The following is a 19,189-nucleotide window of genomic DNA, read 5'->3' on the forward strand; positions in this document are numbered from 1 at the left end:
AGCAGAAGCAAATGTTTCACGTAACAGCACCGTTTCACATCTACACTGATTTAAGCCAACTGTCCCTTTCAGCACCAGTTGGCCTTTGGACTGTCTCAGTCACCTCTTCTCAGCGACAGAGTCACAAGGATGCATCTTCTTTGAGGGGTTAGTTTTCAGCTGGGTCCTCAAATCGATCAGCTTGGAGAGGGGGCCACAAGGGAGGGAGGAGGAGAAGGCATGTTGTAACAGTTTGAAGGAGATGGACAGACACCCTTTAACACTTGTCAGCAACAGCTTTTAAAACATTCATCCTGGAGCAGTCCAAAGCGATGTGAAACTGTGCCCATAACCTTTCACCACTCCTTTAAACTTCACTGAAAGATGTCACATTTGGCACATGCGACAGGCCAGGAGCACCGCCAGCACTAATGACTCAGATGACACATGTATCCTCATCAGCATGCTCAACTCTTACCCTGCACACTCTGTGTTTTCAGTGTTGTTTAGAAATAGGAGGAGAAAAAAAAAAAAAAAATCTCATCAGGGTCATACCTGAAGCTCACAGAAATCCACACACGGGTTCATACAAATTTGAGATGGGAGCCTGATCTAATTTCAGCACAGAGCAATAGGTCCTCCTCCTTCTCTGAATTCCAGGAGGAGGATGCAGTAGCTGACATAGGGACAGCCCTGTTCACTCCTTGCCTCCTGGGAAAGGAAGGGAAAAGTGACCCCAACATGAGTCAAGCAAAAGCCCCTCAAAAGAATCTAGAGGTATCTGGCGTATGCTGCCCACATTAACAGGCATTTTTAAAGAGAAGCCTTTTGACAGAAACATCAGCCCGGCTGGGCAACACCCAGAAGCCCTTCGAGCTTCAGCAGATGCAGGCAGTGGAGCGCAACAAGCAGCAACAGGGTTTCACTTAAAGAAACACTGGATACCTGGTCAGAGGAGTATTTACCTAACAAAGAGATGCCAGTGGTCCCGCAAGTCCAACAGTTTATGCAACAGTCACAATAGTATTACAGTGAAAATAAAGATAAAGCTCGAGAAGGCACCAACACTATAGTTCAAAGGCAGCTGAAGTTTAGAAAATGTAATAGAAACCAGGGAAACGCTCTGCATCCCTTCCTAAGGGAGACAGACAGTGCCACAGGCAAAGGTACTTTCAGTCACAGTAATTTAAGCATGGTCTTAAATCAATGGAGAATGCTTGGTGTGAGAGAAGAACCTTGTTCATAGCAGTAATTAGCAGACAAAACTTGTTCCCAGTGAAACCAGTGGGGCTAGACTCCTGCACCCCGTTCCCATAATTAACATCAGTGGTTTCTTTATATTCCTTTTCAATTACACACACATTTGGCCAGCTCTCTAGCAAATCTTTACAGAAATCAATGCATTAAATAATTTTTTAAATCACCACACATCTTCCGTATAACATGCTAAGACAGATGTGTGTTTAAAAACCTGATTTAAGAGGACACCTCAAAATTCTTAGCACATTCATGCCAGGCATCATCTGCCACCTGACCTCCTAAGATATTTATTACTGATCATCTTTCCAGTTAATCCTGTTTCTGTCTGTACTTTTAACAAGGACCTTCTGAACTCACCTAAAGATAGTCTACTAAAAGAAATAAAAAATCAAATCTATTTCTAGTTACCAAAAAAAACCAAATCCACAATTAGTGTTAACACAGAGGATTATTCAAACTCAGTTACTGCCATTCAGCAAATATTCCTAGGAGACAAGCTTTGCTGCTCACCTTTTTGCAAGATCACCATATCAAACCAGCAGAAAACACATAATACTTTTAAAAGCTCACCATACTCAATGAACTACTACTGTAGAAGATACAGCCCCAATCAGAAATATATATATGCAAAATGTACACTGCAGAGGACATTGACTGGCAATGGACCACTCGATTATGAACTACTTCTGAGTTGTCATCATACAGGCAAATGAAGATTTATGTTTAAATTTAAGACTATTCCGGAGTGGCTGGGACAGTCAGTAAAACAAGAGCTTTCAAACCTAATGGCATGGGGTAGTTATGTTACGGCAAGAGCAAGTTATTTGACTGCAGCACTGCATTAGCTGAGAACTGGGTACTCCACCTCAACCCCAACGAAGACTGGACACAGGGGCCTGAAGATTGGCCACACAATCTGAAGAGGCACTGCCAAGGGGCTGACAGACCAGAAAGCAGCAGCAGCTTCTTGTCCCACTTCTGTATAAGAAACTGACAATAAGGAAGAGGAGAACAGTTAAAAACCCACAAGCAGTCGCTGCCTTTTTTCACGTGGCTTTCAAAAACCCCATGAAGTCCCCCAAGAAATGTAACCAGGCTAATTCTGTGAACCCTGAGAACCAGGAAAGGAAGCAAGTGTGCTTTGTGTAAGCCAAGCAAAGATTTCTATTACGATGGCTTAAATAAAACAGATCCCAAGGGAGGAAACAAATGTTATGCGAGTCATGTGGCACGCTCCCTCGTCTCAGGTGTGACACCAACCCTCCCAGACCGGCAACAGTGTTTCCTTGCCAGGGTCACATCCACTTCCTTCTTGGTGAAGAGTACTTTAAACTCATTTCAATTCTGCCATGTAGGTTCTGATGGGTTAATTATAATTGCTTATGCTTCTCAAAAAAATGAGAGGCTATCAGTAAAAAAATCACCCCAAGCTATCTCAGTGGTGCCCAGCGACAGGACAAGGGGCAATGGGCACAAACTGAAGCACAGGAAGTTCCGTCTGAACATGAGGAAGAACTTCTTCCCTCTGAGGGTGACGGAGCACTGGAACAGGCTGCCCAGGGAGGTTGTGGAGTCTCCTTCTCTGGAGATATTCAAGACCCACCTGGACAAGGTCCTGTGCAGCCTGCTGTAGGTGACCCTGCTTCGGCAGGAGGGTTGGACTAGATGACCCACAGAGGTCCCTTCCAACCCCCGCCATTCTTTGTGATTCTGTGATCTCCTCACTTCAGCAATTTTGGGACAGATCGATGCTGACGTTAAAACGGACAAAAAAGACTTCTGAAGGGATACCTTTTAAAGGTGCCAACATTCCCCTTTTTCTTCAAACCATCCTGCTTTCTCTGCGGCGGGTCCCAGAGGCCCACCAGGCCAAGGCGCCGGCAGGCCTCTCCGGCAGCCCAGGCTGCGGCCAGCACCACGCCTGCCTTCTCCCGCCCTTCCTCAACCCAGCACCGCTCAGCAAGGTACAGCCCAAACTGCGCCTGCACTGCCCAGTAGTCCAGCTACCGCAAAACTTTGTTCTTGGAGAGTTTAACCTACACATCGCACCGGAACACAGGGCACAGGCCTGTAAATGCACAGCATAGCAGTCTGCCTTTGCCAAACATGCACTGTGTTTTCTCTCCAGCTGTGGGGAAAGGTTTGGTCTTAAATTTGTGACTAAAAGTTCTGTTGTCTACAGTTTTTCATTTAAAAAATACAACTTCAAAATTAACATCATTTTTCTGATGCACAAAACAGGATGGTGTAATTCAACCCAACTTAGACAAAGCTTGTCTTCTCCTGATGAAGCCACAAGGCACCATAAAAGTTTAAAACACTGTATTGCCTTCATATATTTACAACAAATGCAATTCCTTAAAAATATAAAAACACTTCTTCTTTGTCTACTGCACAAGCAGAGTCTTTTCTAAATTTTACTAAATAAAATAAAAAATAGAAACTATTTTATTGCAGACCCTCCCCGTGACCCAGAGCGTAGGTTATTCACCCGTACATCCATACAATAGGGCCCCGTTCAGAGTAAAGGGGGCAGTCAAGCTTCATGCAAAAAGAAAAAAACGATGGTGATTACTGGAGGTAATAAAGCATAGGAAGAGTGATTACAGTTGGAAAAAGACACACAGATATGATAGAGTTTTTATGCAACAGTGTTAAAAGACCAGAGTCTTCTTTTGTACTTAAAACTTGTTTCTCCAGCCTCCATCTCTTCTTCAGAGATGCAGTTTAGCAAGGATAATGTTTCCTCTGTTTGCACAGTAAGAGCGCGCACCTGGAATGCCAATAAACCTCAGACTTCCTTAGGCCAAATCACCATCTCAAATACAATAAAAGGCAAAACCACACAAGCTGTGCGAGGTGCATTCCTATTAGTTGGCTACAACTTACCGAGTACTTACAGGCATCTGTAATTTTCTTTGGTTATGTAAGTTGACTGTCAGTCACAAGATTTCTGTAAATACTAACCTAATGAAAAATCATAGTTGAGGCTAAACACAGCTCAGAGAATGAAGACCAAGGATTTTATTTTACTATTAACAGTCAGAAGGGCCTTGTACAAATGGCTTAAGTTCGCTGTAGGATGGTTTGCAAAACTACTAAAAAGCCACAGCCACCACAAGTAGCACCCACGGCTTCAGGTGTGTTAAAACAACCCAGAAGAGATAACCCATAACATCCTTTACAGATGTATCAATAACTCGTTTTGGCACTGCTCAGAGACCCTCCATGCAGGTATATCCTGTGCACAAAACATGGAGTTAACAGAGTTCTCCTCTCCACAATTTCCAAACTAGAGAATGATAGCAAGGTACAAGAAAGTGATAAACCAGTAGACAAGACATGATGAGAGCCGTACAAAACTGAAGTCACCTATTACTCACAAATATGAATATCTCAACAGTCAGAGGAGACTCAGACTAACCTTACACCAAATGCCCTGCAAGATAGGATGGATCTCCAGGAATTCAGCCAAACATGCCCACACGAGGCAGGTAAGATGAGTGAAGAGCCTACTGTCACCTGCTGCCGTAATACATCTTGCTGCCTAGAATCAGACATCTTCTGATACTCTTAACTCCAAATTTCCAGGACAGGAGAGGCTCTCTGAAACTCTGCAAAACATCTCCAGAACCACTGATGAAAGATAATATGCAAGTACACATTATCACCAGTAAATGTAAGCTGCACTGTTATTTTATGTTCTTATGGCTTCCTTCATTTCAGATAAGGGTAAGGTTTGGTGGAATTCAACTGTGAACAACAATAAACCTGAGACTGTACAATTTACAAACCACAGGATAATGTACACATCCAAGCCCAAGACTGGAGTGTGTAAGGAGCTATCACTTTCCTAACAGAGGTAGTCTTTGAAAGTAACTAATGCACCAGCTCACTAGTGATCAACACTGCAATCCAGAGAAGCAATGTCCAACAGCAAGACTGGGTAGTTTTAACCCTCACTCATTTTATGATACTGTGGTTGAGTTGTGAGCAAACGTGCAGCAAATTAAGTCAACTTCTCCTTTTAGATGAAAAAATTGTAAAAACAGCCCAAGATTGATCAATTGTTAAGGTGTCCCGCATCATAACTTTCCCTTAGCAATTTCAGAAGATGATCTCAGCGTCTCACAGGATATAGCTAGATCCTTACAGGACACCATCTACAACAACTAAATAAGATTATCAAAATGCATCTACTTATGAAGACTTTTCCAAAGCATCCAACACTGATGCAAAGTTCCATGAAAGGATAAATCTTTCATGGCGCAAGGAAAGACCTGAGCTCATGCATAACATCTTTGCTCTCCCGAGACGATGCTGCTGCAGCGTACCCAACTGCGAGTACCGGCCATCAGAACAGCTGTCAAACACAATGACTGATTTAAATCTGATACCAGCTGCAGCAGTCTTCCACAGCACAAAAGCTTTACGCTGCTGATGCTTAATCAAAGAAGTATCAGAAACATTTATTCTCAAAGTCCATTCACATTTTGCAGCACTTTCTTTTCTGACAGATTACTACAGTATGGTATATATCTGATGTCTGCAAAACTCAAGGCCAAACCGGTGTCAAAGGTCCTCAGGCTGGCAGTGGCACAGAACCACTGCAATTTAAAGTGAACAAGGAAATTGCACCACGTAATCAACAGGATAATTAGTGTGTATTTACTTTGTCAGAGGAAGACAAACAGGGTGAGTAAAAAAGGCTCAGTAACTACTTTGCTCCTGGAGGAGAAGCCGGGTTCTGGACAGGCAAGAGGCAATTTCTCACAGTACTATTTCTTGTGAGCATGCAACAGCGGTCAGCCTCCTCCTCTCCACACCTGAAAGAAAACCCAAAGGACTAATACCTCTGGGAATTCACACCCACAACACACGCATAAAATAAGCAATTACCAGCCGATCAGGAACAGCAGCAATGGCAACACATGGCAAGATACTAAGGATTCAAGAGCAGAAAGCTGCATTTTTATCTACAATGAAATGCTGAATGGAGATCAATACCCACTGCATTTCAATGTCTGTCTTCAGTCTGGGCAACTCCAGTTTGCAAGAGCCCCGACAGATCATCTCTCCCCCATCCCAAGAAACTTCTGATGTTTCTGAAAAAATAAAACTCAATGCACCCAAAATGCAACACCACTGTGGCCTGTGAAACAACAGAACTATGCAAGTTTTTCTTCTCTGCAATGGGTCCTTCTCCCCTTTCATAAGAGGAATCTGAACTTCCAGAGCGCTTCTGTTCAGCGGAGTTCCCACTTACCTGAGCTTCCCAGACCATGCGGGGTTAAGGCAAGGTTTCTCCCACCTCCTGATCCTCCTGTGCCTTTTCTGGCATCCATTTAATTGGGCAGGGAACCTGCACAGGGACCTAGGCCAGCAGAACAGCCAAGATGGCAGAGGGAATAGGACAAACCCAGGCATTAAATCCCAGTGACTGATATAAAAAAGCCCCAGAGCTGGCTGAAACAAGGGGGCAGGGCCACATCGCACATGTAAAAAAAACCCAAACAAACAAACAAACAACATGAATAAAAATAGCTTCTTCCAGCAGTAACTCACTGGCTTCACTGTAGTATTAATTTTCATTCTACTCAAAGCCATTTGGCTAAAAGGATGCTCCTCAGTCTGTGAGAACTCTTCTCCCATAAAACCTTCCCTACCCCTATACACTCATCCTCTCTCAGTTTCAAGCATAACTGGAGAAATACAGTTCAAGCTGCTCTTTCTGCAGCACTCAAAACTGAATGGCTTACACACCTATATGCATTTCTCAACACCACAGGGCTGCAAAGTTTGGTGATTTCACGTGATACTCCAAGTTATGATAATTAAAAAAACAAATACAGAAAAAAGCAGTATTGTTTCTCTGAAAGCAGCATAACTCCACCTCCTCATTCATCACCAACCTATGGCATGTCCTGTGTACCTGAACATGGCTCGTGAGTAGTGCTGGCAGATCTCGCATTGACCTCCCTGCTCTCATTGAAGTCAGAAGCTGGGGACTTAAAATTTTCACCTTTATTTTCTAACCTTCAGCTTAGCAATTCTATGCTGTTTTGTGATTCTCTGCTCCTTTGAAGAGGGCAACACGGAAGAGCCGTTGACCTAAAAATGTTTGCTTTTTGGTAACTGTTGAAGAAACTGAAAAATAAATAATAAATATACTAAATAATTAAATATTAAATGAGAAATTTCTTTAATGTGAGGACAGAAAGAAAAAGAGCCAATAGCTACAAGCAGTCAAACATCATGTATAAAACAGAAGCCCAAAAAAGCATACTATTAGTTTGCAGCTGAAATTGTTTCAAACGCAACTGAGTATTTCAAGCTACATTTATATTCGTGCACTAGACTATAATTACTTGGTAGTGTTGTATCTAAATTCAACTTTTCTTTATCATATTACACCTTAGTAAAAACTGCCTTCAATTTTGATAAGTTAGTGGAGGAAAAGAAATACAACACCATATTAGCACAAATCTAAGGAGAGAGCTGCTTTGCTAAAATTCCACCATCTACTATTTTTGCAAGCATGCAAAACATGGCCAGTAGTCAACTGATACAATAATTGCTAGATTTGCTGAGTAGGCTTTTCAGAAAGCAGGACACAGAAAAAGAAGTAGAGCAAAATTGCAGATTGATTAAAGAATATCACTTTTTTGAGTTCAGATCGGTTTCTTATCACATAAGTTTGGTAAAATTGCTACTGAAACAACTATTTCTCTTTTGGCAGGACATCAAGAAAAAAGACTTGAAACATTATCAAATACCTATTAAATAATAAATATGTCCCCCAGATGCTTTTGACCTCAAAAATAAATGGTCTCAGCCACAGCGAACAACGCCTGTATTATTCTTCCTGGCTTTCAGAGGTACATTCAGGCACCAGTCCTTCACGGGAAGGGATCCGATTTCCCTATGGAGGCACCTCAAGCTAGGCACAGCGGTCAGACCAGGCTAGAGTGATACGAAGGTGAAGCACCCTCCATGGCCATTTCTGCAGCACGCACAGCTCAAGAGCCGAAGGACAGCAACAGACCAGCACCAACTCCACTAAATAACGACACAGTCACTGAAAGAGAAGAGCAGACCTCCCAACACTGTCCTCATGCAACATCACCCTGTTCATTAGAAAGGTGCCTGCGTTTTCTGGACAAATACAGCAAAATCAACACCTGCAAAAGCCTCAGCGCTCCCCAGACAAGAAGTGCCAACCACTACACTGAGCCAAAGTTGCCAGAGCAAGGTGAGAAGTGGGAGCCCAGGGGGGGCGGGGCGGGCATCAACCTCCCCAGCCAGAATTGCTGCCCAGTTTTCTCCAAACATGCACTACGAAGTTCAGTAGTTACTGCAGTACCAACAAGCAAAGAAGTACTGCACAAAATTATCCAGGCCAACACCCGAACACGATGTAGGCGTGGGGACTGCATTTTGTTTAATTACAGATGACTAGTAGAGCTAACTTAGAAACTTCCAAGAGCAGAGCATCTCAGGAGTACAGCTACATTGCTTAGAGAGCTGTTAGTAAGCCATACCAGCTCAGATCTGCCTATAAAAATCCCCAGATTGTCCATCCACCACATGGCATAGATGCTTTTTGGCTTCCCTCAGCTGCATGCTGATGTAAGGGCACAGCTCAGCGACCTTGCTCTGGAAATCTGTGAATTTCCATTTTGCTTTTTAGATTCAGTGTTTAATTATAAGGAGAAAAAAAAATCCTGTACTTTGTAAAAATGCAAAACATTTTTATTCCTGTTACCAAGCCAAAAGCAACACCAGATGGAAACTCATTTAAAATTCTTACATGCTTAGCTCTCTTTCTGCAAGGAGGCTACTACTACCAGCCAGCCCTAGGAAAAAGAAAAAAAATAAAAATCAATGGAATATAAAAGTGATTTACATTATATGAGATGACTGGAAACAGATGAAAACTGATAAAAACACAGTAACTGCTTAAAAAAAAAAGTCTTAATATTTACTTTGAAAACAATGAAAAGTGGTGGAAATACCATCAGGTCCCACCAGATAAGACATGCATAATACACGTTCCTTAGAACAGCAGGCGGAACCTGGAGCAGCTTTACTCTGCAATGACTCCCAGCTCCTAAAAGGATATTAGGTCACAAACCTACTTGCCATAAGTCAGACCACGCAATTCGCAGAGGCCAAAGCCACCCAGAAGCCAGCTCGCCTCCATTCCCCATTCTTGGGCTATGCAACAGGCTGAGTGAGAAAGCTGGAGTAGGGGAGAGTCTGAGTGACGCCCAGAAGAGCAGCATGTTTCCAGACAAAACATCTTGCTGCTTCCTGAGTTTCTGGCTGCAGCTTTAAGCTGGTTGCTCTGCATGTCACTGGGTCGCATTTCCCATTACAGGAATAGTTCTGGAGGTGACTCATTCACAATCCATAACATCTTGAGCATTTTGCACCTCTTATAAAGAATGGTCTCATTTACTGCAGCCAGTCTCAACAACAAATTGATGTTAAAAAAAAAAAAATCAGTAATGGAAAAGTTCTCTGACACTGAAGATACTTTGCAAATAGTGTAAATACAGCACTTTTACAGCAATCTTGTTCAGAATGTGAGCAGTAGCCCTTACTGATCAGCTGCTACAGAGATCTGAACAACGGCATGTCTTTTTAAGAAAGTGAGAGCTGTGAAAGTTAAGTGCTATATTTACACTATTTGCAGAGCATTCTTTATTTAGATTTCTATGGTAACTGGTAAGTAAGAGGACCGCAGTTCATATTTTGAATATTTTCATTCCCCACAGTCTGAAACAGCAGAATCACTGCAACTCTTTTTTTTAAGCAGCAAGAAGCGATAAGAAAGCATATTACTGACTTCAACAGAGCCGAGTCTTTACTGATCAACTTGAGATGGAGTTCTTCTCCAACACAGCAAAAATAGAGTCATTTAAGTTACCCTGTTTAATGTAACTTAGTAACAGAACCAGTCCGGTATGCACTACACACCAGGCAAAACTTGTGAAAAATTGCATTTCTGCCGTTACGTCATCTTACCTGTCAAAATACAACTTGCGCGGAGGAAACAGGGACAACTTTGTTCTCCCTCTGACCCATAAAGAATCAGGTACCTGATACGCTGTGAGAATCAGTACCTGCTGCAGGGGTACGGTACCGCTACCGCAGGAGGAAGCATAGTTCATTATTAAACCCCATCAATTAATTTGAAAAGAGTACCAGACAGCATAGCGCAGCATACAGTCACCCTACCCCCCCAGAGCAGCCTATAGCCGAGCTCGTCCCACTGCAATTTCCGCTTGCTGTGAACGCTACAGGGCCAGCGTGAGCAGCGCCTGTTTAATGGGTTTTCCCATCAAGTCCTCCTACATACGTGCCTCTGGACTAATTCTGGGATAATAAAACATCAGGGAGGACAACATAATTGCTCTGTCTTGCAAATAAATCATCAGAGCTCAAAGAAAGTGTAATTTTTTTTTTTTTGCAGGAGAACTGCAAAGCAGAACAAAAATCTACCTCTCAGATGTAAAAAATATGTCCATTTTAACATCAGAAATGTACGTAAACTCAGGTACTCACTTCCCTCCTTCTGCTAGTCTTCGTTTCTCAAGAGGACGCCAGCCCCAGACACCAGTTGGTCAGTCTTTAGCCCCAAATATCCAAGACTAATTTCCAAAACTCTCAGCAGGCAACGACAACCAATTTCTATGGAATATTCCTCTCCCACATCCCACGTATGGCTACTCTCCTCTCACCATTTCGGCTGTCGGAGACGGTACCACACACCTACCCCCTGGAAGCTCACGAGCAAGTCTGCAGCAAGCACCTCCCAACAGGCCAGTTTTTGCCCAGTGCATAAAGTTTCTGGGAATCACAATTCTTTCTCAGCCAAAGACTATTTTTACCAAGGAGAAAGGAAATGCTTCCCCCCCATCCGCTGCGACTTTTAGCATACATCCACAATTCCCAAGTGAAACTGCACAGGACTTTGAGAACTACCACAGCCCAGCGAGACTACTGGGGGTTTAGTAGCGAGACAGCCCAAAAGTACCTAGAGGGACGCAAACACTGACGACAGCATAGCGAGAGCCCTCCATCGCCATGTCCCCCTTCCCACTGCCCAAAGCCAGACGCAGCAGACGACAGCCACGGCAATCACGCTGTGCCCATCTAGAGCCACAGCCAAGGACTGCTCGGTCTCAGCGGTCATCTTTTGCTGAAGCTATTTACCACGGGACACAAGGCCCCTGCCACAAAAGCTTGATCAGCACTGGGTCAGCCTGGATTCGGCAACGCTTGCGATGAGACAAGCGGGACTTCCATCAGCAGCCCCACAGCACAGGGCCTCCATGCCCTCACTGCTGCCTGGAGACCATGGGCAAGACGGCGGAGGCACTCCACCTTCAACTACACAAAATATCCTTCAGCACCGAGAGCCAGGGGCTCTTCGCAGCTCAGGCAACTTGCAGAGCCAAGTAAAACAGTGGGGAAATGCTGGGAAGGTATACTTTACTACTAGAGCCCCATGAAAGGGCACCATTTTGCCTGGCTCCTCCAGGGGCCTGCAAGCACCAGGCACCCGGCTCCCTCCCACCAGCTCCCTCCCTCAAAATGACAGGGGCTGAGCGCAGACAAAGCCACCCTGTTCCAGTGCACCAAGAGCATGAAATGGCGACACTAGGCAACAGTCCAAAAAAATAAAGAAAACAGAAATTCTGAGGAACAGAAAGCAATTGCAAAGCACCGAGCTTCAGCGGGACATGGAAGCCAGTGAACAAGCACTGTTTTACTGAAATGCTTTCTTCAGGCTAGTAAAGCATAACACTACACCCTGTAATAAATTTGAAAAATAAAAGCTTGTTAGATACAGCAAAACCGGAATATGTTTTCTACCTGTGGCTTATATTCCTCCCTTGACATCATAAGTCCAATTAATTTCAACACTACCACAGGAAAATGGAGCACTTCAACCTAATGCAACTAACTAGTTTAAACAGGGAGAAATCACCAACAGCCACCATGAGACACGTGTCAGCCAGAGGCATGCTCCTTGCAAACGAAGAAGTGCAGCATGCTCACCTCCGCCTCCAAACCAAGCCTCCCAGAACGCTCTTCACAGCAAATCTTTCTTTAGAAATTTCTTTAGGTGAGCTTTGCTGACATAACTACACTATCTTCTGAAAAGCACACCACAACACTCAAATATTTCCTCCTCCTTTCCTTGGACATGTTAAGTCACGTCTGAAAGAACCACAACAACCCATTATTTAGGTGGTACACTTCACTGCATTCTCTCCAGCCAAGTTGCTCCGAGGCGTCCCCCAGCACTCAAACTACTTCTCTGCTTCGTTATTCCAGCTTAGAAATGCACCTCCCAGGCACTCACCATGTTGCATGCCGACTAAGGTTCTGAAGCAACAGCAAACTTCAGTCCATAAGCACTTTCATATACGCTTAGACAAGCATCTGTAGGGAGGGACAGTCATTATGCTCAGCTAACTCCCTTTTGCACTTACTGAGTGATTCCCAGCCTGGCTCACTGACCTTGGCTACAGCATCCTCAAGAAACGTGCCACAATAGCAACATCTATTCATCCCATACTTGATGGCTCAATCCAGACTGCCCCTGCTGGAGCTCAGAAAAAGCAGGAATAGCAGGGAGATTAAGAACTGAAAGAGGCATCCAGAAGCTTTAAAAAGACAAGAGATACACCCAAATGCTTAATTGTATTTTGATTCAAAACATACAAGTCATCAGCCACCCCACAGTGAAGAAATCAGTTCCTTCTGTACAGCTGATATACTTATCCTGCTTCAGCAACAACAGTCCCAAGGACAACAACAAAGAGAGGTATTCTGGAGAGCTATTGCTCTGTGGGACGTGAGGCCACACTAGCGCCTCACATCCTCATTTTTTTGTTATAAACACCAAGGCTCTGTTTTGCAAAAGGCCAGACTGACTTCCATCACAAGAATGACAGGAATCCTCCAGAGCATTAGCACCCTTCCCATTAACAGATAAGGCATATCACCCTCTTGGTACACCTACCTAAAGCAGCATACTCTTCAGCTATGGTACACTGTCTGGGCAGGTCCAAGAAAGTTAACACTGTCTTGCTGGAGCAGCCTTAAAACAAGCAGTAGATGGCCGCTGGGTCTCCCAGAACCACAGTGGCACAAGCATCACCACGAGCGACAACAACAGCCAGGACAGGATCTCCTTGCTTTCAGCCCTTGCTCCAGTCTTCATGAACACAGTTTCCTTCACTAACTGGAACACACACCTGTCAGTAAAGTGTCTTTAGCAGTCCACCGTCATATACATACACAGAGCAGGAAAAACCCACTTCATTTCTGTTCATACACTCACAAGCCACCTTTGCACAAAATACTGCAGTGCGATGCTCCTACGCAAGGGCACTTGCTTTTGAACACAAAAAGTGATGGGGGGGGGGGGCAGCAAGATGGGACCCAAACCAACAAACCACAAATCTATGATACTTCCTTTCCACATACAACAGCCCAGAAAGAGATCTCCGTAAGAGGAAACACTGCACATGAATAACGAAGGAGCCGACATCCTGGCCACCTTGACAAGTTCTGCCATGCTGGTAGGCAGCACTGTCATCCACAGGAGCTGCTACTGAAAGAAATACAGCCAGCTGCAGAGCAAAATGCTAAGAACAAGGAGGCAGGCCTTTGGATGGCTTTTGCTCTAAATGTTTCCAAAAGGACTAAGTCCTTTAAAACAACTCATTTCCTTTTCTTCCCTTTGAAGTATATTTTAGTTACCTTTCTTGTCTCCTTTGCTTGATGCTCCTGCTCTTCACCCAAGTAACTTGATACCTGAACTGCTCAGTATTCCTTCTACATGGAGTTAATGTGTCACTGATAATCAGTTGCTTAGAGTGTACAGAAACTATATAGACACACCAAAAACCCCTGTGCAGGTCCAACGGCTCCACACCATAAAAGGCCCAAAAAGTGCCTGGAAAAATACCTCTAGCTTCCTGGTACAATGAAAGGAGAGCACATGTGCACACAGTTCAGTTGACCCAGCTAACGAATGACAGGCTTCTATAAGCGAAAAAAAGCAAAACCAGATTTAATTAACAACAGAAAACCCAGGCTAGGACTGGAAATTAAACCCAAAGAAACAAACAGAAAAAAACCAACAGAAAAACCCCCATCCAAACAAAACAAAAACCAAAACCCCACATGAACACATCTATTCACAGGGAACACCATAAGAATGTTTTGCTACATTGTTCTCCGCTAGGAGTTTGCATTTTGAGGGTGTATATAACCATCCACAAAAGCCTCCTGATGAAAGTGGAACCGAATGCCAGCAACAGTCCCTCCGTGCTTAGACTGGCTTTAAAAACAACCAGCCAACCAACCACAATCAGTTGTAGGTAGTGTGAAGGTACCACAGTTACACATTAGCATTAGAGAAGTTTAGATTCTTCTACAATTTAAGGTCTCTTTAAAGCATTACTATTCTGCTTTTGTCTACTATTTCTGTCAGCATCCCCACAGCACCGTAAGCTAGCTAGAGAGAAATACCTACCCATTGCTAGCGAAGGGCCAGCTGGGAAATGCAGCAACAAGCCCAAGGTCAGTCCCTCGGTCTGATTCTCCGCAGGGAAGCAAACTGAGCTGTGGAGAAAATGCTCAGCAGCACCCTACAAGCCACACAGCCAAGGTGCTCAGCCTCTCCAAGGCACAAGGGGCAACAGGGAGCCTTCCTCGCTTCTCAGCACCAACTTGGACAGTCAGGCACTATTTTCTATCATCAGGTAAGAGCTTGCTTTTGGAAAGTTAAAGGAATCTGACAGCTCATCAAGGAAATTCACCCCAGGGAACCGAATGTTTACTTTCCCCAGAAATCGTGAAACACATCCAGCTCCTTCTAATATAAAAGTCCTATTACACAGTAACCCATGCCAGTAATGCTGTAGTCTAACCCTTGAAGCTTGACTACAAAGGCATCACTGGCAAAACCACCAGCTTATCCTGGCTTACGCTGCTGTCAAACAACACCTTAAGAGCGTATTGCAGTAATATTTTTCTCTTTATTAAAAACTGCAGAGCATAGAAATATGTCAAAGGCACACTTTGAAAAGGTAGTCGGGTACTTTCTCCTAGACACATCTTTCAAACAACAGGCCATTGACAAAAGACAAGACCTAGGAACACCACTGGGGTGTGTTCTCCAAATATTTTGTTCATTCAGGTTACCGCAAAAAATGCAAAAGGCCTCCAAAAAACCCCTGCTTGGATCTAGCCAGAAACACATACCACACAAGCACAGTCCTTCCATTAAGAAAGCAGCCTTTGGGGTGGTTTTACGTGCCGATTAGGCTGTTAAAAGCATGCAAAGGTACCCCACCTACAAGAGAGCGCATTCCTCGGGGTACGCAAAAACAAAGTCCTCTTTTTCACTGAAGATCTCTAAAACTGTAACAGAGAACAGATTGTTTCCTAACATCTTTCATGCAACTCTGCTTGTGTTTCTGCAATTCAAATACACTTTCCACAGTATTTAACTTCCTCCTCATCTTAATCCCTTAAATTTGATGAATACATCAGCACTGTTTTCCCCACAGAAAGCCAAACCCAATTTATAAAACAGGCTTAAAGACCTTCAGTTGTAGTGCTATAAAATAACACTATAGTAGAGTCCAAGTGGTGTTGTTGTTTACATATATTATAACCTTATTCACATTACAAAGTAAACATGCAAAGGACAGAATGCCTGGACAGGTGACTGCTGTCACAAGTGGTAATCTATTTTTTTAACCTATAAAGCCTTTTCTTTTAAACATAGTCTTGCAGATGAGAAGAGTAATACAAGTTACATCAACTAAGGTACAGGAGCACATTAGCAACATCAGCAATGCCAATCCCAAAGTACAGAGATCCACCCATAAGATGGCACCAGCCCAAACCGCCAAGGCTGCACGCTGCTGCCCAAGCTCGAGCACACCGCTTCTGGTCCTGAGCTAGCCTGCATGAGACCAGCTCAGATCTCCTCTGCAGCCACAGCACATGCATGTGCAATGCAGATAATCCTCCTACGATAATGAAGTGCAGAGAGACTATTCAATACAAGAAAAATTCCAACAACACTCGACTGAACGAGACACAGCAGTCAAGTAGCATGTGCAATCCGGACTTGAAACGTGCTGCTTGGGTAGCTACTGGGTACCACCTTCAGCAAAAGCAAGCTGTACATTTCTCATTCTTAGTTCAGTATACCAGCCTCATGAAACGAAACGCATCCTTTAGCAAGGCAAAGGATGAAAAGACCATACAAGCAGCATCGCTGATGCTGAGTGGAAATCCCACGGTAAAGCCTGACTCCACTGAAATCAGCTGGAATTCAGCAGAGCACAGACAGGGTTTCTCTAGCTCAGGTGACCTAATCTAGTTCTCTATTTACTACACCACACTGCTCTTCAGCTCTTGCATTTAAAACCTTTAAAATTCTACTTGCACTACTTTTAAAAAACTGACCTTTAAAAAATCCTGACCTTAGGAGAAGATACTGGATCAGACTCAGATCAGGCATATGCAGCTGCAGGACTGGAGTAATTGTTCTTGCTTCCAACAGTGTCAAATTCAAAATGCTGTTTGGAAACGTTACACAATTCAGTAATAATCTCACTCAGGGGGTTATTGTTATGCTTGCTTATATCCAGATTAAGAAATAGTCAGGAGAACCATTTGCTTGCATTACCGTCTAAAGTCAGCTTGCTTCCAAGTTTTAAACTCAGTAAGTAAAACCTACTTGAGAAATAATACTTATTTACATATCCAATACTGACGACCACTTTATTTTTTAACCCTTTCTTCACTCCTTCACTGCTGTTAAAACTTGGGTTTAATTTCTTCCTCTCCCATGCATTTGCTCTATGGTGCCTACAATTTCGCAGAAACATGTCTTATCATAAGACTGTAGCTGTGTGTTTGGGGAGACTCTGGAAGCTGACCTGCTTCTTTTCAAGAGTACAGCACAGGCTGGACTTCAGATGTGAAAACTCAGACTAAAGATACTGCAGAGCAAGGGTTTGCTTGCAGGACTCCACTTTTTCTCATTTAGCATACACTACTACAACAAAAAATTGAAGTGATCCTCTTTTTCCAGCCACCTTCATTTTCACTACAACCCAGCACTAAATAACAAACGTGATGTGGCAAGTTTTTCAAGCACTATGAAGGAAAGAAATAACTATACTATCCTAAACGAACACCATTTGAGCATCTCTGCACCGAAGATGTATTGGGAGGGTGACAAATACAAGCCAGACTGAATTAGATGCAACATATCAAGTTTTCAATGCTTCTAAAGTAATTGAAATTTCTGTCAAAAAAACCAAACCCTACTTAAATTAAGAAGAAAGCATCCACAATGTTGGAGAAAAAGAGAAATAATGGGTACCATCAGCACACTATATACAGAAACCAATTAAGAGCTGGAAAATATTTGACCTACACATACAGAATTATTGACTAACGCTCAGTCACCATTTGATCTCAGCAGCTAGGATTGCACTAGGAACAGCAAGGCAGCATTCACATGCTGCTTGACAAATTTCCCCAAAGTAACGTACACACCATTATCTGGTCTAATCTTCCAATTGTTCCTCAAGTCAAGCAATTTCTACAGAGAATTTGTCTTTATTTGGCTGCTTGTTTTTTCCTACAAACCCATTTTTTCCTCTCTATATATCTATACACATATGCACTGAGATCTTAATACATGGAAGCATAGGCAGGCCTATAAGCACCTTTTATATAAAAATAATGACAGAAACCTGAAGCTCTGACCATTGTCATATGAAAAAGTGATCATAATGAATTTTTAGATGTTTTTTTTTTTTTTTAATTTTACTTTATTACTGTTACAGTGGTTCCTTGCTTTCACATTCTGTCTAAAATCAGAAGTGGAAATGACAGAAGAAAGAGTGGTTTGTTTAACACCATTAATTTTAAGCCAGAACAGAAGCAGGAAGTACTGGAAGTTTCACAGGAAAGCGGGTCAGTTTAGGTTTATTGCCGGAAGCTATCCCAACATTTCTTATAACATTTGAATACAGAACAGATACAAATCTCTAAAGCTTAAGGTTCACGTGCAGCAAAACCAGAGTAACATGTGAATATGTGCAGTTATGAAAGTGAACTTTAATCATCGTTACACCAAGTTCACCACATACATGGACTCTGGCGCGACGTTTTATTTAATAAAGCAATAAAGCCTTAGTTCCTCAGGATAGGGACTACACATTTTGAGTTTAAAAAGCCAATCGCAGGTCATTAAAAATTCATATGGAACTATCATCTCAGCGCTTGTGAAAAGTTTGACTACTACTACCCAGAAATACTTGGAAAGCTGTATTTCAAAGCATATGTTTTTCAGTTACGTGCCTAGAGATACTGAAATCATAACAGTCAATTTTGGATGGAGGTGGTGGAAATCAGCTGGAAATCAGAGCTCAGCCCCCTCCTTGTGCACCTCTGTGTTCTGAGCACCCCACAACATCTGCTGGCTGCCCAGCTGTGCACCCACATCTCGCTGCGCATGGGACCTCCTCTCCACAAGTTTTAACTACTCTAAGTTCTTACACAGTGTAATTAAACACACACTTTCATCATTACTGCTTACTGTTAATTCCAAACTGTGGCTTTCTAAAAGTTAACAGGATATGCACATGTATATAAAAGGTGGGCTAAAAAACTAAAGGAAATAGAGTTCTCATGTCTGAGTCATTAGGGTTGGTGTGTTTCTTGGCATAAAGCTGAATAAATAGGGGAAAGGAACAAGAAAGGCTGGAAGATGAGGCTGGAACACATCCAAAATTTTAATGCTTCTAAAGCAGCTGACATTTACTGGCCAAAGAAGAAAACACTTCAGATCATTTTAGCCGAAACAAATTTTTTTTTTCCTCCCTAATTC

The 19,189-nt window shown here is 43.0% G+C and overlaps 1 protein-coding gene across 9 annotated transcripts in view; it reads right to left on the reverse strand.

Annotated features, from left to right (window-relative positions):
* The window catches only part of APBB2 (amyloid beta precursor protein binding family B member 2), a 196,126-nt gene that overhangs the window by 150,001 nt on the left and 26,936 nt on the right, over positions 1-19,189 (reverse strand). Inside the window, exon 1 of one of the 9 annotated variants that reach the window (XM_075420732.1) lies at positions 10,810-10,840. The exons of 7 other annotated variants lie outside the window; for them this stretch is intronic. The gene's annotated coding sequence lies outside the window, so the exon portion shown is untranslated. Of the gene's footprint in view, positions 1-4,663; positions 4,683-10,809; positions 10,841-19,189 lie in introns of those variants that run through there. One more of the 9 variants, XM_075420733.1, reaches the window with a different exon arrangement.

Source organism: Opisthocomus hoazin, chromosome 5, assembly GCF_030867145.1.
Source record: "Opisthocomus hoazin isolate bOpiHoa1 chromosome 5, bOpiHoa1.hap1, whole genome shotgun sequence".
Taxonomy (NCBI): domain Eukaryota; kingdom Metazoa; phylum Chordata; class Aves; order Opisthocomiformes; family Opisthocomidae; genus Opisthocomus; species Opisthocomus hoazin.